The sequence below is a fragment of the Scyliorhinus canicula genome, chromosome 20 (genome assembly GCF_902713615.1).
Source record: "Scyliorhinus canicula chromosome 20, sScyCan1.1, whole genome shotgun sequence".
NCBI lineage: Eukaryota > Metazoa > Chordata > Chondrichthyes > Carcharhiniformes > Scyliorhinidae > Scyliorhinus > Scyliorhinus canicula.
Genome location: NC_052165.1, coordinates 51,325,579 through 51,347,784, shown reverse-complemented (window position 1 = coordinate 51,347,784; position 22,206 = coordinate 51,325,579). Strand labels below are relative to the sequence as shown.

General features: G+C 49.5%; 1 long non-coding RNA gene across 1 annotated transcript in view; it reads left to right on the top strand.

The window, feature by feature from the left end:
* Positions 1 to 21,467, top strand: part of LOC119955286 — a 30,329-nt gene extending 8,862 nt beyond the window's left edge. Inside the window, exon 2 of the long non-coding RNA XR_005458422.1 lies at positions 20,419 to 21,467. This is a non-coding gene — a long non-coding RNA (uncharacterized LOC119955286). The remainder of the gene's footprint in view (positions 1 to 20,418) is intronic.
* Positions 21,468 to 22,206: the final 739 nt, after the last annotated feature.

Here is a 22,206-nt window from a genome sequence, read left to right as displayed (position 1 = left end):
GGTACACAAAGGGCGGAGGAGCGCCAGCCAGATGCTCAAGGGACATCCACCCAGGACTCTCCAAAGAGTGTCCTGCTGCTTCAAATCCTCTCCTTAACTCCATTAATTCCAGCAGGTCAGATCAGGGAGGTTGCATCTTCCCTAGAGAAGGATAGCCTTCACAGGCTGGTGCCAACAGGCCTTTGTCCTTCAGAGGAAACCCGCTAAAGTCACCTCTGGCAACAGGGCATAGTAGTTAACAAACTACCTCCACTTCCGCAGATGTTGGTGCTGCACTTAGACAGCATGGTAGACTAAAAAAATTAAGAGATTTTGTAGCATTATGGTGGCAAGGATGTTCGTTCAGTGTGCATCCTCTTCATCATTATAAAATATCTTCATTTAACCCTCGCCAAGTCTCAGGTATTGAGTGGTTAATCAACGCAATGCAAGATGTCGTATTCCTTCAAGGGTACCCAATGATGCCCGTTGGTAGTTTCAAAATCAATGGCTGGAATTCTCAGTTTGGAAGACTTCTTCCGCCGGAGAACTGCAACCGATTTACGTTCCCCCAGGAGCACAAATCAGGAAGCAATTGCGTAAGGCGAGGAATACAAGGGATTCCCAAGGGAATCACGCTATTGGGCCGCCATTTCGAGCGGGCAGCCTAATAGCAAAATCCCGCAAAGCAACCCCCCACTCATGGATTACCTGAGTGCACTCCCCTTCCCCCAAGTATGGGGATGACCAGGGACCCCCATAACTGGGAGACCACCTCCAGGGATCCCTTGAATAGGGAGACCATCCAGGGATACCACACAGACACCCCTGCCCCCCCCTCCCCCTCCAGAAATGAGACCCCTGTCTGAAAGCTAGAGGGCAGTCCTGAAAAATTTACAACTGTAACACTTAGCTGGAGACACCATGTGTCAATTCCACAAAAGAGAACAGCTGTGTTTAAACCCCTTGGATCAATTAGCTGCAAGCCATTCATTCCTATCTAGTATTGGGCTGTGATTGACAGCTTCCACCGAACAGCTGCAGCCTTGATTCATTCATCTCCCTTCTTGGATGAGTGACACTGTGCTGAAACCCCAATGGTTACAAATATCAATCACATCAAAGAGTGGCAAGTGCATTGCAATCCACCCCCCCCCCCCCTCTTGTTGGGAGGTCCCTCTGGTTAGGGGTCTCTGTGGGGGCAGCTCCTTCAGTTAAGGGGTCTCTGTGGGAGGTTCCTTCAGTTAGAGGGTCCCGGGGGGGTGGGTCTCTATTACGAGGGTCTGTTGAGGGGTTCTCCCATTTTGAAGAGTGCGTGGGGGTGTCTGGTAGAGGAGGGTAGAGGGTAATGTCTGGAAGAGGGTGGTCAGTTAGTGCCTTATGGGGGTGGAGGGTGGCCCTCGGATGGACTTTGGGGGAAACTCCCTTAAGGGGTTACCCCCTTGGTCCACTGTGAAGACCACCACATCAGTCTCACACTTGGTGAGACCTGTTGTAATTCCGCCCCATGATTCCCGGCCATGGATCATTAAGAACCATTAGCATTCATTTACATTCTCCCGCTAGCATGCAGGTGTGAAAAGTGATCCCACCTGCCGATGCCCGGCACCAATCCCGATTCTCCATCCCGTCAGGAAACGTGCTTCGTGCATCCGGGACGGAGAATCTACCCAATGGTTTGAGTCTGACTATCGTTTTGTAGTCTGAATTAATATGTTTTGCATTTTGAGCTAAGTTGATAAAGGCCATTAAAACAAAATGTAAGCCTGCCTTATTGGAAATCAGCCTTAATTGTGAGACAATGAGAGAATAAGTAGTTAATTAATAGATGTGACGGCTGGTATGGCAATGTAATCTTGAACACAAAAATTATAAGTGTTCTAATTATATAATTAAATGAAAATCACTATTGTCACAAGTAGGCTTCAAATTAAATCACTGTGAAAAGCCCCCAGTCGCCACATTCCGGCACATGTTCAGGGAGGCTGGTACGGGAATTGAACCTGCGCTGCTGGCCTGCCATGGTCTGCTTTAAAAGCCAGCTATTTAGCGCTGTGCTGAACCAGCCCGTAGTTGATTATTAAGACAAATTCTTAAAATGCCATGAGAATTGTAAGATGCTCCCTTCCAGACAGCCAAAAAAGAACATGGGCGGAATTCTCCGCTCCCGGGAAAAATCGGGAGGGCCGTCGTGAACTCGGCCTCGGAGGCCGCTCCTCGCCCCCTATTCTCCCCTCCCGGCGGGGCTAGGAGCGGTACTCCGTAACTCTCGACCGTGGGGGCGTCGGGCCAAGAATGACGCGGCCGGCGTGCCTAATGACGTCAGCCGCGCATGCACAGGTTGGCCGGCTCCAACCCGCGCATGCGCGGCTGACGTCATGACGCTGACGGCACGAACCCGCGCATGCGCAGTGGCTGTCTTTCCCCTCAGCCGCCCCGCTCTTGCGGGGCGGCGGAGGGGAAATAGTGCGTCCGATTTGGACGCCGGCCCGATGATCGGTGGGCACTGATCGCGGGCCTGTCCCCTCCCGAGCACAGTCGTGGTGGTCTTTCCTTGCTAGGCCACCTACAAGCCCCAAACGGGCTTCTAACTCCCGTTTCACGACGGCAGCGACCAGGTGTGTTTGCCGCCGTCGTGAAACAGCCGCGAACGGCAGGCCGTTTGGCCCATCTGGGTCGGAGAATCGGCGTTCGCCGTGAAAAACGGCGAGCGCCGATTCTTCCGAGCGGCGGGGGGGCGTGAAATTTGTCGGGGGGCCCTCCCACGATTTTCCCACCCGGCGTGGGGAGCGGAGAATCGCGCCCCATGAATTTATCAAACCTTCCGTTAGGGGCTGGTTTAGCACACTGGGCTAAATCGCTGGGTTTCAAAGCAGACCAAGGCAGGCCAGCAGCACGGTTCAATTCCTGTACCAGCCTCCCCGAACAGGCGCCGGAATGTGGCGACTAGGGGCTTTTCACAGTAACTTCATTGAAGCCTACTTGTGACAATAAGCGATTTTCATTTTCATAACCTTGACTGAAGGAATGAACAGGCTCCTGTTCAAGATGTCCCATTATAGGTGACAGACAGTTTTATTGGTTGACACTGAGGCCAACTCAAGAGATATAGCTCAAGAGAAGGCCATTGTCTTAAAGTTAAGATAACGTACATAATTAGCTATAAACCAATGGGCTAACTCATTTCATTATTAACAAATTAAAGCTCAGTTGGCTATTTTCCAACAATTGGCTACGGTGGGCTTTCAACATCTTTAAGGTATTAAAAAAAGGGGTCTCGAGAAGCCGTGTGAGGGTGAGAGGTTTTTCTTAACATGTTATCCATGTTTTCGGAGCCTTCACTTCATGTCCTTGTCTGAGAAGAAATTGTTAAATTTTTTTAATGGAGCTTTCTCCTCTTCCTGTTAATTTTCTTTTTATATTTCTGACTTGTTACTTTTCTTAATAGTTAAAGAACTTTCAGAATCACATGGAACGTTAGAGGGCTGAATGGGCCAGTCAAGAGGGCCCGTGTGTTCACGCATTTGAAGAGATTGAAGGCGGACATGGCAATCCTATAAGAGACACCTGAGGTTTGCAGATCAGACTAGACTGAGGAAGGGGTGGGTCGGCAAGTATTTCATTTGAGGTTGGACTCTAAGACTAGGGGGGGGTCGCGATCCTGATCAAAAAGCGGGTGTCATTTGAGACAGGGAGTATATTTGCAGACTCAGGGGATGGGTATATCACGGTGAGCGGGAAGTTGGAGGGGATGGCGGTGGTGTTAGTAAATATTTACACACCAAATTGGGACGACGCGGAGTTTATGAGGCAGGTGTTCGGGAAGGTTCCGGACCTGGACTCGCATAAGCTGATTATGGGGGGCACACAACGATACGGTCATTGATCCGAGGTTGGATCGGTCAAGGACAGGGAGAGTGCCAGCCGCGGCGAAGGAACTAAAGGGGTTTATGGAGCAGATGGTTGGGGGGGGGGGGGGGGGGGGGGTGTAGACCCGTGGAGGTTTGAATGGCCAACAGCAGATGAGTTTTCTTTCTTTTCCCATGTGCACAAAGTATACTCCCAGATCAATTTTTTCATTCTGAACAGGGCTTTACTGGCGGGGGTGGTGGATACCGAGTATTCGGCGATTGCTATGTCGGACCATGCCCCACACTGGGCGGATTTACGGGTGAGCAAGGAGGGTAGTAGCGCCCGCAATGGAGATTGGATGTAGGACTGTTAGCGGATGAGGGGGTGTGTGGGCGGGTGAGGGAGGCCATCCAGAACTATTTAGAAAAAACGATACGGGGTGGAAGTCTCAGCAGCAACGGTGTGAGAAGCGCTGAAGGCAGTGGTTAGGGGGGAGCTAATTTCAGCCATAAGGAGAAGGTGGAGCGAGCAGAGATAGATAGGCTGGTTAGGGAAATACTCCAGATGGACAGGAGATATTCAGAGGCCCTGGAGGCAGGTTATTGAAGGAGCGGCAGAAGCTGCAGATGGAGTTTGGTCTGTTATCTACAGGGAAGGCGATGGAGCAGCTGAGGAAGGCGAGCGGGCGATATATGAGTATGGGGAGAAGGCCAGCAGGGCGCTTGCACATCAGCTAAGGAAAAGGGAGGTGGCCAGGGAGATAGGAAGAGTGAAGGACAGAGGAGAGAATACGCTTTGGACCCAGCAGGGTGAACGGGGTGTTAAGGAGTTTTATAGTTGGCTGTATGAGTCGGAACCACCAGCTGGGGTGGAGGGGATGAGGCAATTCTTGGAGGGTTTGGTGTTTCTGAAGGTGGAGGAAGGGTTGGTGGAGGGGTTGGGAGCCCCGATCGGGATTGCAAAAGTAGTAGAGGGATTGGAGGCCGTACAGTCGGCAAGGCCCCGGGCCTGGACAGATACCCTGTGGAATTTTATAGGAAGTTTTCTGGGATGCTGGGCCCGCTGCTGGTGAGGGCATTTAACAAGGCTAGGGAACGGGGTGTCCTTCCCCCAACAATGTCGCAGGCTTCAATATCATTGATCCTGAAGCAGGAGAAGGACCCAGAGCTCTGAGGGTCACACAGGCCAATCTCCCTACTGAGTGTTGATGCCAAACTGCTGCCGAAAATCTTGGCCTCAAGGAGAGAGGATTGTGTCCCGGAGGTGGTAGGGGAAGGCCAGATGGGGTTTGTTAAAGGCAGGCAGCTAACGGCTAACGTTAGAAGGCTCTTAAATGTGATCATGATGCACTCCGAGGGGAGAGAGATGGAGGTAGTGGTCACTATGGACGCGGAAAAGGCCTTCGACCGGGTGGAGTGGAATTATTTGTGGGAGGTGTTCGGATGGTTCAAGTTTGGGCAGGGCTTTATTGACTGGGTTTGGTTGCTGTACCAGGCACCGGTGGCGAGCGTACAGATAAATCGGCTGACGTCGGGATACTTTAAATTGCATCAGGAGACAAGGCAAGGATGTCCTCTCTCCCCACTGTTGTTTGCTTTGGCCATAGAGCCACTGGCTATGGTGCTAAGAGAATAAGAGCATCAAAAGGCTGGAAGGGGATAGTCGGGGGGGGGGGGGGGGGGGGGGGGGGGGTGGAACATAGGGTCTCGCTATACACAGACAACCTGCTCCTATATATTTCCCACCCGTTTGGGGGGTGGGGGAGATTATGCAGATCTTAGAAGAATTTGGCTGGTTTTCGGGGTACAAATTGAATATGGGTAAAAGTGAGGTGTTTGCAATCCAGACGAGGGGACCGGATAGGAGACTGCGGGAGCTGCCGTTCAGAGTGGTGGGAGGGAGTTTCCGTTATTTGGGAATTCAGGTGGCACGGGGATGGGAACAGCTACATAAGTTAAATTTGACCCGGCTACTTGAACAAATGAAGGAGGACTTCTGGAGGTGGGACATGTTCCCGCTGTCACTGGTGGGGAGGGTCGAGACCGTGAAAATGACGGTCCTCCTGAGATTTTTGTTTGTTTTCCAGTGCCTCCCTATTTTTGTACCAAAGGCCTTTTTTAAACGGGTGAATAGGGTGATCTCTGGTTTTGTGTGGGCGGGTAAAGCCCCGCGAGTAAAGAAAGTGCTGCTGGGACGGAGTCGAGGGGTAGGTGGGCCGGTACTGTCGAACTTTACTAACTACTACTGGGCGGCAAATATAGCCATGATCAGGAAGTGGGTAGTGGGGGGGGGTGTTGGTGTGGGAGCGAGTAGAGGTGTTATCGTGTAAGGGCACAAGTTTGGGGGCATTGGTAACAGCTCCTCTGCTGTTCTCACTGGCCCGGTACTCCACAAGCCCAGTGGTTGTGTCAGCCCTGAGAGTCTAGGACCAGTGGAGGAAGCATATGAGAGTGGAGGGAGCATCAGTGTGGGCTCCAATTTGTGATAATCACTGGTTTGTTCCAGGGAGGCTGGATGGGGATTTCGGAGATGGCAGAGAGCAGGGATTGATAGGATCGGAGATCTATTCATTGATTTGAGCTTTCCCTATTTGGAGGAGAAGTTCGAATTGCAGGGAAGGAATAGGGTTTCGATATCTGCAGATAAGGGATTTTGTGCAAAGGCAGGTTTTGACCTTTCCTCTCCTACTGCCACGGGGGATACAGGACAGGGTAGTTTCTAGAACGTGGGTGGGGGAGGGGAAGGTTTTGGATATCTACAAAGAGCTTATGGAGTGGGAGGAAACCCAGATAGATGAGCTAAAGGGTAAATGGGAAGATGAGGTGGCTGGGAGGTGGAGGCAGGCCTGTGGGCAGATGCTTTGAGCAGAGTCAACACATCCTCATCATGTGCCAGGCTCAGCCTGATACAATTCAAGGTGGTTCACCAGGCACACTTGTCGGTGACCCGGATGAGCAAGTTTTCCGAGATAGAGGACAAATGTGTGAGGTGTGCAGGAGGGCCAGCAAATCATGTCCATATGTTTTGGGCATGCCCGAAGCTCAGGGGATACTGGCAGGGATTTGCGGATGTCATGTTCATGGTAGTTAAAACAAGGGTGACAGGATAAGGTGATGTCAAAAATGGGGTTTGGGGAGAGAGGGTCTCAGAGATATAGAACGAGTTGATGGAGTGCTAAGGAGTCGCTATCGGGGAGGTGCAGAGGAAGTGGGAAGAGGAGCTGGGAGGAGAGTTGGAAGTCAAATTATGGGAAAGAAATTCATCCTCGCCTTGTGCCAGACTTAGCCTGATCCAGTTCAAGGTGGTTCATAGGGCCCACATGAGAGTAGCCCGGATGAGCAGGTTTTTTTGAGGAAGTGGAGGATAGGTGCGGACGCTGTGGGGTAAGTCTGGTGAATTATGTACATATGTTCTGGGCGTGTCCGAAGTTGACGGGATTCTGGCAGGGATTTGCGGATGTTATGTCAGAGGTCCTTGAAGGGAGGGTGACTCCGAGTCCAGAATTGGCAATATTTGGGGTATCGGAAGATCCGGGGGCCAAGGAGGGGAGGGAGGCCGATGTTCTGGCCTTCTCCTCCTTGGTGTCCCGGAGACGGATTTAGCTGGGATGGAGGGACTCGGAGCCCCCGAAGTCAGGAGTGTGGGTCAGCAATATGGCAGGGTTTCTCAGGCTGGAAAAGATTAAGTTCACCTTGAGAGGATCAATTCAGGGGTTCGCCGGAGATGACACTCCATTCATCGACGTCTTGAAGGAAAATTGAATGTCAGCAGTAAGAGGGGGGGGGGAGGAAAATGGGAGGCATGGTAGTGTAAAACCAGGACAGGGAACGTAGTGCATGAGTAATTAGGAAATAGAGCAGGCGTAGTAGGGGATGTTTTTAGTTTTTTTTGCGCGCACGGTTGTTTAAGGAAAGTTAGTGTTAAATTGTAAACTGAAAATTCCAAATGCTTCAAAAAAATATTTTCTGGGAAAAAAAACAAGGGTGGCGCTGAGTCCAGAGGTGGCGGTTTTTGGGGTGTCGGAAGATCCTGGAGTCCAGGGGGCAAGAGAGGCTGACGTTTTGGCCTTTGCCTCCTTGGTAGCCTGGAGACAGATATTCACGTGGAGGAACCGAAGCCCCTGAAATCAGAGGTTTGGGTTAGCGACATGGCTAACGTGAGAAAATTAAGTTCGCCCTGCGAGGAGCAACGTTAGGGTTCGTCCGGAGGTGGCAGTCGTTAATCGACTTCTTCGGGGAAAGCTAAACTGTCAGCAGAGGCAATAAAGGTTGGGGGGGCGGGGGAAGTTAGGCTGCTTTGTGTTTAGGGTAAGTGGGATTAGTGAGAGATGGAGAGATATTTTTTGCACTATGTTTATATTTGCACTTGTACTTTTTATTGTTATAAAATTATAAATGCCTTAATAAAATGTTTTTAAAAAAGTAAAATAAATAAACTTTCTGAATTCTGAACCTCTGCGAATTGTGCACATATTTGCTCCTCAATTCCCACTGACTATCTGGGGGTCTGTAATAAACACATAACAATGTGGCTGTCCCTTTTTTATTCCTTAACTCTACACACAAAGCTTCATTTGATGCCCCCTCCAAGATACCATCTCTCCTTACCGCAGTAACTGATTCCTTAACTAATCATGCAATGCCTCCTCTTTTAACCTCTCCTCTGTCTCACCTGAAGATTCTACATCCCGGGATGTTGAGCTGTCAATCCTGCCTCTCCCTCAATCATGTCTCCGTGATGGCTACTATATCACAATTCCACATCTCAAGCCTCGCCCTTAACCTGTGTTTAAATCTTTCAGATCCTTTAGGTACAAGCTATTCATAATTTCTTGTAGGAGGCTGTGATTGGCCACTTCCACAAAACAGCTGTGAGCCTCCTTCTTCATGGAGGAGTTACTCTATATGCTGTAACCACAATGTTCACAAAAATCAAGCACATCAAAGAGATTCTAATCACGTCCCATCACACGAATGATTTTGAAGTGCTGAGCTGGAAATTAACATTCTTTGATGTGGGGGGGGAAAGGTCTGGTCGGGGAGGGGTGGGCAGGTAGTGCATTGTGGAGGAGGAGGGTGGCCCTTAAGGAGTTAACCGGAAGTGGTGGGCCAAAGGGTTAACGTTTGGCAATACCTGTAGTGAATCCTGCTCATGTGATTCCCAGTCCAGAGGACCGGAGAATCATGCAGGCCTGGAGATTATGGTGCCCGACCCACTAAATGGACCCATTTGCATTCTTTACATTCTCCCAAATGCCCGATTCTCCACCGCATTGGGGACCCCCCTACCAGCGGCGACGGCTGAGAGTCCAACCCAAATCTTTAAAGTTACTCAGCTTCAAATCCAACTATTTTCCTTAAATCTCCCCAAACAATATCCCGTAGGCTTTAACACTATAAGCAAAATCTAGTTTAGCATAGTGGGCTAAACAGCTGGCTTGTAATGCAGAACAAGGCCAGCAGCACGGGTTCAATTCCCGTACTGGCCTCCCCGAACAGGCGCTGGAATGTGGCGACTAGGGGCTTTTCACAGTAACTTCATTGAAGCCTACGTGTGACAAAAAGCGATTATTATTATTGTATTATTAGTAGTAGTATTAGTTACCACACCAAGCCACTATATATTTTACGTTACTTCCGATACAGATAGAGACAACTGGCTTCTCAAAACAAGCTTTCTCCAGGCATAGCTGGTTGAGAGTGGACACAGCTTCCCACTACGTGAGCTGTAGTCTCATAACAGCTCCATTTTCTTAACTAACCTTCTTAGAAGTTACTCTTAATTACCTTCATTGCATGAGTTTACGTTTTAGAATATACATGTGAAATTCATCCCTTTCTTTCATTGTTACTAACTTGCCTTCGGTAAACATTTGCTAATCAGCAAAGCCCTAGTTTCATCAACCTCACCAATCTGTCTTTCTTCCAATTTCCATTTTGGCTTGCTTTTCATTTAAACTTGCAACCAACAGACCACATTTCCAATTACTGGATTTCATATTTTTCTCATTTTATCACAATGTCTCAACAATTTTAAAGTTAAGTTAACTTAATTTAAAATATTGAATGATGTTGTGCGTCAAGAGACCAATTTCATGGGTGGCACAGTGATTAGCAATGCTGCCTCACACCGCCGAGGTCCCTGGTTCGATCCCAACCCTGGGTCACTGTCCATGTGGAGTTTGCACATTCTCCCCGTGTCTGCACGGGTCTCATGCCCACAACCCAAAAGATATGCAGTGCGTGTGGATTTGCTATGCTAAAATTGCCCCTCAATTGGGAAAAAAAAAAATTGGATACTCTAAATTTACTTTTTAAAAAGAGACCAATTTCAAGGAGCCAAGAAGAAGAGAACCCAGAAGGATCCACAGAAAAGAAGACCGGGGTGTTGAATGTGTGTGTCGTGCCGTGCCTCAGTTAGTGGAATGTTAAGTATTAATCTGTTCCAAGGATTGTTCAATAAACGGGCCTGGTGGGGAGGGTGAAGGGTGCGATGGGATAGTCTCTCCTTGTCGCTGGCAGGCCGGGTGTATTCAGTAAAGATGAACATTCTGGCACGGTTCCTGTTTCTGTTCCAGTGTCTGCTGGTCTTTGTGCCAAAGTCATTCTTATGGGGGGGTGAATAGGCGGTTACGTCATTTGTGTGGGCAAGGAAGGTGGCCAGGATAAGGAAAGCGGTACTCCAAAGGGGCTGCAGTCGGGGGGGGGGGGGGGGGGGGGGGGGGTGGTTGGCCTTTCCAAACTTGTCATGCTATTACTGGGCATCGAATACAGAGCAGGTAGAGAGATGGAGGCTTTGTGGGTGAGGATAGAGGCGGGTTCTTGTAAAGGGTCAAGGTTTGGGCGCTGGCAATGGTGCTGCTACAGTTTGCCCCAGGGAAGTCCTGTGGTAGTAGCCACACTGAAGATCTGGAGGCAATTCTGACAACACTTTAAGTTGAAGACAGGCTCGAGGATGATGCCAATATGAGAGAACCCTGGGTATGAGCCAGGGAGGATGGATGCAAGGTTCCAGAGATGGAAGGAGAGAGGGGTGAAAAAGTTGAAGGATCTGTTTTTGGAGGGGTGGTTTGCAAGCTTGGAGGACTCGGGGGTGAAGTTTGGGCTTCAGCTAGAGGAGGGCTTAAGTTAAATGCAGGTACGGAACTTCACAAGAAAGGTCTTCCCAAATCTTCCGGTCGCAGTCTTCCTCTTTATAGGAGGTGCTATCAGTGGGGGGCTGGAGGGTGGGGTTATTTTGGCGATTTACAGTAGAATGGAGGAGGACAAGGTGTCCATGGAAGGGATTAAGGCCAAGTGAGAGAAGAAGTAAGGGATAGTGTTGGTGGAGGGGTTATGGTGCAAAGTGCTGCAAAGGTTTAATGCCTAAACCTCGTGCATGAGGCTGGGGTGAATTCAATTAAAAGTGGAGTGCATGGTGCACTTAATGAAGGCGAGGATGATCAGAGGTAGCCTTTACAAAGCGAAGCTCGTGACTTCCGGTGGCGGCTATGAAGGAGTAAGTCGCACATTTGGTGGCTCCCGCTCTGGTTGGACTTTTGAACCTTACCCCCGTTTTTCTCCCGGACTTGAATTGTAAAACGGATGTTAGTGGTAATTGTTTACTGAATTCCCACATGGAGAGAAGGACTAAAAGTGTTTGCAAGGGTAGAAACAAAAAGATAGAGAAGGCTTGGACTGTAGCTGCAACAGAAGACAGCATGGCGGAGGTTCGGACCTCTGGCTTGTCGACCCAGCAGTCTATGGAGCAGCTGATGAAAGTCATTCAGGAAGGCTTTGCTACGCAGAAAATGGACTGCTTGGACCCGATAAAAGAGTCGATTGAGCGGTTGGAGCATAGATTGGACGCCCAGGATCAGGCGATCCAGAAGGTGGGGAAGGCGCTGGCTGAGCAGGGGGAGCATCAGACTGCAATGGAGCTGGAGGTGGGGATGCTGAGGGACCAGCAGTAGATGGTTCTGGAGAAGGTGGAGGACCTAGAGAATAGGTCCCGCAGGCGGAACCTAAGAATTGTCGGGCTCCCGGAGGGGTCCGAAGGAACGGACGCTGGGGCATACATCGCAGACATGTTTGTGAAGCTGCTGGGGGATGGGGCATTCTCCCGGCCCTTGGAGGTGGATAGGGCTGACAGAGCACTCACAAGGAAGATGCGAATGGGAGACCCCCCCCGAGGGCAATGCTGGTGGGATTCCGCAGGTTCTCGGATAAGGAGCACATTCTACGGTGGGCCAAGCAGACACGGAGCTGTAAATGGGACAATAGCATCCTGCGGGTTTACCAGGACCTGAGTGTAGAGGAGAGCAGGCTTCAGCCAGATCAGGTCGATCTTTTTTAAGAAAAAGGTGAAGTTTGGACTGTTATACCCAGCCCGTCTCTGGGTCACACATGAGGATCAGCACTTCTACTTCGAGTCGCCTGAGGACGCGTTGGACTTTCCGAAAAAGAAAGGGCTGGTGATGGTTTGAGAACTTTTGAACTTGGCTGCAACGTTCATGTTTTTGATTTTTCTTTTTCTTTCTCTATTTTTGTAAAAAGTTTCTCGTTTTGCGTTTCATGGAAGATGTTTGTGATGCTGTTTGCATTGATTTGGACCAGCGGTAGAGCTGAGTGAGTTACGGTTTTCAATTGCATTGTTGGGGGATGGAGGTGTGCGTGTTTTGATCTTGGTGTTTATCTGTTGGGCAATTGTGTGGGGATTCTTTGATGTTGGAGTTTGTTTGTATGAGCGGGGGTAAGGGTGAGGAGGGAACAATAGGTGGGAGACTATCTGATGCCAGCGATGGGGGCCACCAAGCTAGCTGGGCGAGCTAGCTCTCGGAAGTGCAGTGGGGGATGTGCATATGTTTGGTTTAGTAAAGGGGTTTGGTACAGGGTGTTGTTACTAGGGGGGGAGGGGGGGGTGAATGTTCTGCTGATGAGGGAGGGACTTGGGCTGAGGGACAGAGAGGAGGTTGGGGGCGGGGACTGCCTGGGGATGGACCTGTGGTGGCGCGGAGCACGGGCTGGAGGCGGGCCTGAAAAAGTGATGGGTGATCGGCGGAGGGGTGGGGCAATGTGCCCCCCAACTAGGCTGATCACCTGGAATGTTCGAGGGTTAAATGGGCCGGTCAAAAGGGCACGTGTGTTAGTGCATCTTAGGGGATTGAAGGCAGACGTGGTAATGTTGCAGGAGACGCATCTCAGAGTAACGGACCAGGTTAGACTGAGGAAAGGCTGGATCAGTCAGGTCTTTCACTCAGGACTAGATTCAAAGACTAGAGGGGTCGCGATCCAGATCAATAAGCAGGTGGTGTTTGAGACTGGTAGAATAGTCTCGAACGTGGGAGGTCGGGACATTATGGTCAGTGGGAAGCTAGAGGGGTGCAGGTGGTATTATGTAAATGTGTATGCGCCAAATTGGGATGATGTGGATTTTATAAAGAGGATGCTGGGGAAGATACCAGGCCTGGACACGAACAGGTTAGACATGGGAGGGGACTTCAGCACAGGCTTGGACCGGTCAAGCTCGAAAACGGGCAGGGTGCCAGCAATGGCAAAGGAACTAAGAGGGTTCATGGAGCTGATGGGGGGGGGGGGGGGTGGATCCATGGAGATTTGAGCAGCCGAGGGTGAAGGAGTTCCCCTTCTCCTCACACATGCATAAAGTGTATTCCCGGATTTATTTATTTATTTTGAGCAGGACCTTGCTGGCTGGGGTACTCGGCGATTACAATCTCAGACCATGCTCCGCACTGGTTTGACCTGCAGGTTAGTAAAGACCGTAACCAGCGCCCGCACTGGAGGTTGGATGTGGGACTTTTGGTGGATGAAGGGGTGTGCGAGCAGCTGAGGAAATGTAATCAGAGCTACCTGCAGGTCAATGACACAGGGGAAATTTCAGTAACGGTGGTGTGGGAAGCACTGAACGTGGTGGTCAGGGGGGAGCTGATTTCGATCCGGGCTCATAGGGAGAAGGTGGACAGGGCAGAGACGGATCGACTGGTAAAGGAGATACTACAGATTGATAGAAGGTATGCGGAGACGCCAGAGGTTACAGGCGGAGTTTAGCTTGCTGACCACAGGGAGGGCAGTAGAGCAGCCGAGGGGGGCGATCTATGAACATGGAGAGAAGGCCAGCAGAATGCTTGCACAGCAGCTTAGGAAGAGGGAGGCAGCTAGGGAGATAGAGAAAGTAAAGGACAGAGATGGGAACCTGGTTGGTGATTCAATTGGGGTGAATAAGGCATTTAGGGGTTTCCTAGGCAGGCTGTACAGGTCAGAACCCCTTCGGGGGCCGGAGGGGATGAGGCACTTCTTGGAGGGGCTGAATTTCCCAAAGGTGGACGGGGAGGGTGTAGAAGGGCTGGGGGCCCCAATCGGGCTGGAAGAGATAGTGGAGGGTCTGAAGGCCATGCAGGCGGGTAAGGCCCGGGTCCGGACGGGTACCCAGTGAGGTTTTATAAAAGGTTCTCGGGGATATTGGGGCCGGTGTTGTTGAGGATGTTCAGTGAGGCAAGGGAAAGAGGGGTATTGCCCCTGGCGATGTCACAGGCAACCATTTCGCTGATTCTTAAGCGGGACAAGAACACGGAGCTGTGTGGGTCCTACAGGCCGATATCCCTGTTGAATGTAAATGCCAAGTTGCTGGCCAAAATCTTGTTCTCCAGGATCAAGGATTGTGTTCTGGATGTTATTGGGGAGGGTCAGACTGGGTTTGTTAAGGGAAGACAGTTGGTGGCCAATGTAAGACGGCTGTTAAATCTGATCATGATGCCCCCGGAAGGTAGGGAGGTGGAGATAGTGCTCGCAATGGATGCAAAAAAGGCTTTTGATCGGATAGAATGGGACTATCTGTGGGAGATGCTGGGACGGTTCGAATTCGGGAAGGGCTTTATTGACTTGGTCAGGTTTCTGTATCAGGCTCCTGTGGCAAGTGTACGGACAAATAGGACAACATCGGACTATTTTAGACTGCACCGAGGGAACGAGACAGGGATGCCCCATCTTCCCACTGTTGTTTGCGCTGGCTATAGAGCCGTTGGCATTTGCTCTGAGAGCCTCGAGGAGCTAGAGAGGACTGGTCCTAGGGTGGGGTGGAGCACAGAGTTTCTCTCTATGCGGATCACCTGCTTCTGTACGTTTTGGACCCAATAGAGGGGATGGAAGAAATCATGAGGACTCTAGGGGAATTTGTCCGGTTTTCGGAGTATAAGCTTAATATGGGAAAGAGCGAGATGTTTGTGGTCCAGGCGAGGGGACAGGAGAGGCGACTGGGAGAGCTGCCGTTTAGGTTAGTAGAGGAAAGCTTTAGGTACCTAGGCATCCAGGTGGCGCGGGAATGGGACCGGCTGCATAAATTGAATCTGGCCCGGCTGGTGGACCAAATGAAGGACGATTTTCGGAGATGGGACGCGCTTCTGTTGTCTCTGGCTGGAAGGTTGCAAACGGTGAAGATGACGATCTTCCCGAGATTCCCATTTGTATTTCAGTGTCTATCCATTTTTATTCTGCGGTCCTTTTTTAAGTGGGTCAACAGAGTGATCACGGGCTTTGTCTGGGCGGGCAAGACCCCGCAAGTAAGGAAGGTAATGCTTGAGCGGAGTTGGGGAGAGGGCGGGCTGACACTGCCAAATTTTAGCAACTATTACTGGGCAGCTAATATAGCCATAATCAGGAATTGGGTACGTATGGAGGCAGCTTCATGTAAAGGCACCAGTTTGGGGCGTTGGTAACTGCGCCTCTGCCATTTCCGCTGGCACTGTACTCCACCAACCCCGTGGTGGTGGCGGCCCTGAGAGTTTGGGGCCAGTGGAGGCAGCATGTGGGAGCATTGGGAGCATCGGTCCGGCCCCAATCTGTGATAATCACCGGTTTGCCCCGGGAAGTATGGATGGGGGGTTCCGGTTATGGCGGAGAGTGGGGATTGAGAGGATAGGGGATATGTTCATAGAGGGCAGCTTTCCGAGTATGATGGCGTTGGAGAAAAAGTTTGGGTTGGCGAGGAGAAACAAATTCAGGTATCTGCAGGTGCGGGACTTCCTTCATAAACAGGTGTCAACCTTCCCGCTCCTACCGCTAAGGGGGATTCAGGACAGGGTAGTTTCCAGAGGGTGGTAGGAGAAGGGAGCGTCTCGGACATTTATAAGGAGATTATGGTGTCAGAGGCGATGCAGACCGAGGAGCTGAAGCGCAAGTGGGAGGAGGAGCTGGTAAGTGAGATAGAGGATGGCCTATGGGCAGACGTGCTAATTAGAGTCAACATGTCCGCAACATGTGCCAGGCTCAGCCTGATACAATTTAAGGCTCACATGACAGTGGCCCAGATGAGCAGATTCTTTGGGGTGGAGGACAGGTGCACAAAATGTGTGGGAGGACCGGCGAACCATGTCTACATGTTTTGGACATGTCCAAAGCTTAGGGGATTTTGGCAGGAGTTTGCGGATGTCATGTCCACGGTGTTAAAAACAAAGATGGTGCTGAGTCCAGAGGTGGCGATTTTCGGGGTGTCAGAAGACTCGGGAATCCAAGAGGAGAAAGAGGCAGACGTTCTGGCCTTTGCTTCCCTGGTAGCCCAGAGACGGATACTATTAGCATGGAGGGACTCAAAGCCCCTGAAGTCGGAGACCTGGCTATCGGACATGGCTAGCTTTCTCTGTTTGGAGAAAATCAAGTTCGCCTGAGATGGTCACTGTTTCTTTAACTAAATTTAGAGTTCCCGATTATTTTTTTTCCAATTAAGGGGCAATTAAGCATGACCAATCCACCTAACCTGCACATCTTTGGGTTGTGGGGGTGAAACCCACGCAGACACGGGGAAAATGTGCAAACTCCACACGGACAGTGACCCAGGGCCGGGATGAGATGGTCACTGTTAGGGTTCACCGAGAGGTGGCAACCGTTCGTCAACTTCTTTGCGGGAAATTAATCGTCAGCAGACTGGGGGGGGGGGGGGGGGGGGGAGAGTAGGTTAGATTAGAGTAGGGGGTCAATAAGGGTGGGACCTGTACGAGAGGTAAATGGCTTTTGCACTATGTTTATGGTTTCATGTATATTGTTTATATTGTTGTTATTACTATACCAAAAATCCCTCAATAAAATGTTTATTAAAAAAATTAAGGAGGATGAGCCGGTTGTTTGAGGGGATGGAGGATAGCTGTGAGCCCATAGGAGGGGTCCAGCCACTCATGTCCATATGTTCTGGTCTTGTCCGAAGTTGGAGAAATTTGGGGCGTTGTTTTTCAGCACCATGTCTGAGGTTCTACACATGGATTTGGTGTCAGACCTGCCGGACTTGTAGATGGGTGCAGTGGCAGATGTTGTAGCCTTTACCTCGTTGACCACTCGCAGGCGGGTCCTGTTCGGGTGGAGGTCAGCCCCCTGTATCTCGGCGTGGCTGGGGGATCTAATGGAGTTCCTGTATTTGGAGAAGGTGAAATTTGTTCAGAGAGGGGCAGATGAAGATTCCACAAGAGGTAGGGTTTGTTTATCTTGCACTTTGGGATCTGATTTCTGTCAAGGGTGTGGGTGGTGTAGTTCGGAGATTGTGTTGGGTTGTGTTTATTTGTTGTTAAAATGTTGAAAATTTGAATAAAAATATTTTATAAAAGTAAACCTTAGTTTCATTCCCATTTTGTGATTGTCCTTTTTGCGATTATGGTTATTCCTTGGCGACTTCTGGTGGCGGCCATGGAGTGTGTGGTCGCACACAGGGACGCCCCTGCTTGAAGGTTTTGGCCCCTTTTACCCGAGGAACTTCGGAAAAATTATGCAGAGAGTGAAGGGGGATTAGTTCTCCCCCAGATGGGCATGTCTATGGGTTACCAAACTCAGCAGAAGACAGTGAGAGCCTTGGCTAAAGAGTTGGAGGAGGCTAGTGGCGCGGCACCAATGGTGGAGGGGGAAGGGTAGCCTTCGGCTGGAAAGCTACAAATGGAGCAGTTGATGAGCTTCATTAAGGACGAATTTCAGCAGCAGCGTGAGGAAATACAGAATGACCGGTCAAAGGCAGTGGCACCTCTTTGTGGGACCTTGGAATGGGTGAAGAGCCTGGAGTGCAAGGGTTGATGTTCCAGGAGGTGGAGAAGGTGGTGTCTAACCAGAGTGATCGGATTGTAACATTGGAGGTGGAGAATGGCGATCCTGGGGGAGCAAAGGCAAATAGGTCAAGGCAGCAAAATCTGCGGATTATGGGCCTTCTGGGGGGAGTGGAGGACGGGTGCAACGGGCTGTGTCGCAAGGATACTGGTCAGGTTGGTGGAAGAGAAGATGCTGAACAAGGCACCGGAGGTGGATTGGGCCCATAGATTCCTGAGGCAGAGGCCAATAGCGGGGGAGCTACCACGGGCGGTGATTGTGGGTATGCACAAGTTCCAGGACGAAAAGATTCTGAGGTGGGCAAGGGAAGTGACAGAATTGTGAGTGGGAAGGAAATCAATTCCGGATCTTGGGTCTGTCAAAACATTGGAACGGAGCTGCCCAGGAGACGGGTGGGGGTTCAACTCAAAGGCTATTGAGCTTGTTAAAAGATAATTGACTGCAACTTTCAATTGGCAACTTTATTTTCCTGTACATGGGAAAATGCTGTGGGTGATTTATGTCAGGCGTGCGGAGGTGACACAAGGGCAAGTGAAAAGGCCTCCAAACAGGGCGATAGCTGATGTCACTGCAGTCTGTGCTGAAGGTGGCAGTGTTTGGCTATTAGTAGACTCTATTTTCTTCCATTTTTATAGGCTGACATTACAAATAGGGAGAAAGAAAAAGGGGTGGTGGCCTGGGAAAGGATTATCCTGGAGGTTGAGGGCTTCAGCAAAGGAGCCAGAGATCATCGTCCCCTTGGGGATTGTGCATTCTGGAGGAGATACCTTCTGTGAGGAGGAAATTAGGAGGAGACAGAAGACACTAACCAAATAGAGACACGTGTCCTACGGTCCAGGTAGGTAGGACCTGTTGCTGCACAAGGGTCTGCGCAAGACATAACAGCCAGTCCATGGTTGAAAAAGACATTATCCTCTACAGAGTTTACAGACAAAGGATAAATGACCTTTAGCTCTCAAGGCACCACTATTTCACAGACTGCATCTCTTGAGAGAGCGTGGCCTCACATTGTAAATTACTGGCTGGGATGATCAGTTTAAATTGATTTCCATGCCGCTCTCAAGATGACTGTGGCCTGTAACTTCTATGCATTGAAGTCATTCCAGGAACAAACAGTCCCCCCACCCCCAATTCTTCACTGACAAGGTCAGCATTTGTTCCTCATCCATGATTGCCTTGAACTGAGTGGTTTGCTGGGCCATTTCAGACAGTAGTTAAGAGTCAAACACATTACTGTAGATATGAAGTCACATGTAGACAAGGTAAGGATGGCAGAGCACGGTAGCACAGTGGCTAGCACTGCTGCTTTACAACACCAGGTTTCCAAGTTCGATTCCCAGCATGGGTCACTGTCTGTGCGGTGTCTGCACATTCTCCCCATGTCTGTTTGGGTTTCCTCCGGGTACTCCGGTTTCCTCCCACATGTCCTGAAAGACATGCTTGTTAGGTGAATTGGACATTCTAAATTCTCCCTCAGTGTACCCGAACAGGTCCAGGAATGTGGTGACTGGGGGGTTTTCACAGTAACTTCAGTGTGACAATTGTCATGTGAGAGCACTTTTAAGAAATGGGTGTTCATAAATGGCTGTGTATATAAATATCTGTAGTGAGAGTACCTTTACGAAATGGGTGTTTATTACTGCAGTGATGTCAGAGAGGGGGTGGAGCTGGGCTGTCTGTCGGCTTTTTACTTTCGTTTTAGGCTGTTTCCTGCAGGGTGTGTTTTAGTTTAATTTTCAGTGTTGGAGCTGAAGCCAGACCAAGCAGGTGTACTGCTGTTCTCTCTGCCATCAAAAGACTATCTCTTGATCATTTAGTGAATTCAGAATTATAAATGTTCTCAGTAGTGAATGTAAACCTAATGTGCTTCTGTTAAAAGGTATTTTTTTTATCCTCTGGATGTTGTTTGGGAAGTTATCAAGGATTACTTAGTGTTGTATTCTTTGGGGGTTGTATTTGAATTGATGGTTGCTGAGATGTTCACTGTATGTTTTAAAAAGGTTAACTTGAGTTCATAGAATAAATATTGTTTTGCTTTAAAAATGACTTTTCCATTTCTGCAGTACCACACCTGTAGAGTGGGCCGTGTGCTCCCCATACCACAAATCTATTAAAAGTTGTGGGTCCCGGTAGCACAGTGGTTAGCATTGCTGCCTACGGCGCTGCCGACCCAGGTTCAAATCCTGGCCCTGGGTCACCGGCCGTGTGGAGTTTGAACATTCTCCCCGTGTCTGCGTGGGTTTCACCCCCACAGCCCAAAGATGTGCAGGGTAGGGGGATTGGCCATGCTAAATTGCCCCTTAATTGGAAAAAATAATTGGGTATTGTAAATTTTTTTTTTAAGTTGTGGGTCAGGTGAACTCATGATACACTTTGGGGTTCTCCGAACCCTAACCCATAACACAATAATAAAGATTATTATTATTTACTTCCCTAAAGGGGTAGTAGTGATGAGTTTATATAACAATCGATGATAGTTTTCAAGTTCACCATATGGACCAGCTTTGTATTCCAGATTTATTACTGTTGTGATTTGGACCCATGTCCCCAGTGCATTGGACTACGTCTCTGGATTACTCCATCTGGGACTGCACCATATCACGCTGCGACTGTGTCACCATCTTCTGAGTCCGAGCCACATACGGCATCTCCCACTGGGATTGGGCCATCTCCCTTTGTGTCTGCGCCTCGTCAGCCAGCGCCACTCCCGCTGTGAGTGGGCCACACTCAGGAGCTTCGCTGCAATATCCAGGTGGCTCTGGCACATGGCTGCCTGTGAGAGGGCAGCCCTCTCCTGGGACTCGGTCAGCACCTGCACAGATTGTCCTAGGTCTTGGACGTGCACCTAGGTGTCATGCACTGTCGGCACCACCTCCTGCTTCTGCACACGGTTGGATTCCTCCACCTCCATTACTGGATGCTCGTCAACAACTCCTCATATAGACCCTGGCTCTGCGACTGCATCTCCACTACAGATGGGACTGTCCATTCCAGAAGCCCAAACCCTGTCTGGACAGCAGCTAGTCCCTGGGGACAGCCCAACCTCCGACTGTCTGGCCCCTGGGACGTTCCTACCTCCTTTTGATGTACCGGAGCAGCTGTGTGGTTCTAACCAGACGGTGTCCCAGAAGCCTCTTCACTAAACTGCCCGACCAAGGTGAGTGTCCCTGGAATTGTGGAGGGTGTTGGGGACAGCTGTGATGGGAAATCAGTGTCAACATCGGAATCGGACTCCGGGGTGTCCTCGCTTTCAGGCATATGCATCAACTCCGTGTCGGTGTCGTCGCCGCTGCTTGGCACACGGCAGTGGGGGGGCGTTCTGGTTGTGGCACCGGCTATGTCTGGGGCGGAGGCCCAGATAAACTGTGCACTCCTCCCATCGTAACAATGCTAATATGTTACCCCTGCAGCATGAGATCTAATTTTGTGTAATAACCTTTGATATGGCACTTTGCAAATGCCTTCTGGAAATATGGGTAGACTACATTCACAGGTTTCCATTTATCTACATTGTTTGTTACTTTCTCAAAGAACTTAAATAAATTAGTCAAACCTATTTACCTATCACAGAATCATGTTGAGTATCCTTGATTGTTTGAGATTGTATGTGAGTGCCATGCTTTGACCTCCTTAATAAAAATTTCCAGCATTTCCCAATGACGGGTATTAATTGGTCTATATTTCCAGCTTTCTGTCTCCCTCCTTTCTTGAACAGGGGGTTCTATTTGGTATTTTCCAATCTGATAGGACCTTTCCAGAATCTAGGAAATCTTGGAAAATATGACTAATGTGTTTTACTATCACAGCAGCTACTTTTAAGACCCTTGGCTGAAGTCCTCCTGGGAACTTGTCAGCTTTTAGATTTAATAATTCTCTCAGTACTCATTCCCTGATGATTCTCATTGTTTCAAGTTCCTCCCTTCCTTGTATCTCTTGATGCCCACTTATTTCTGGGATGATATTTGTATCCACTACAGTGTAGCCAGATATAAAATATCTGTTCTGCCATTTCCTTTTTTTCCTTATTAATTCTCCAGACTCACTCTGTTGAGCACCAATGTTCACTTTACTTAATCTTTACAGTTTTACCTTTTTAAGTACGTGTAAAAACACTTACTGTCAGTTTTGATATTTCAAGATTTTTATTTTGGATATTTCTAGCGTTCACTCATACTCTAATTTCGCCTTTGTTATTTTTTCACCATGCTTTACTTGTTAAAAATATTTTGTCAAATCTTCTAACCCACCACTAATGTTCGAAGTATGCTTTTTCATTCAATTTGACGTTATCTTTAACTTCCTT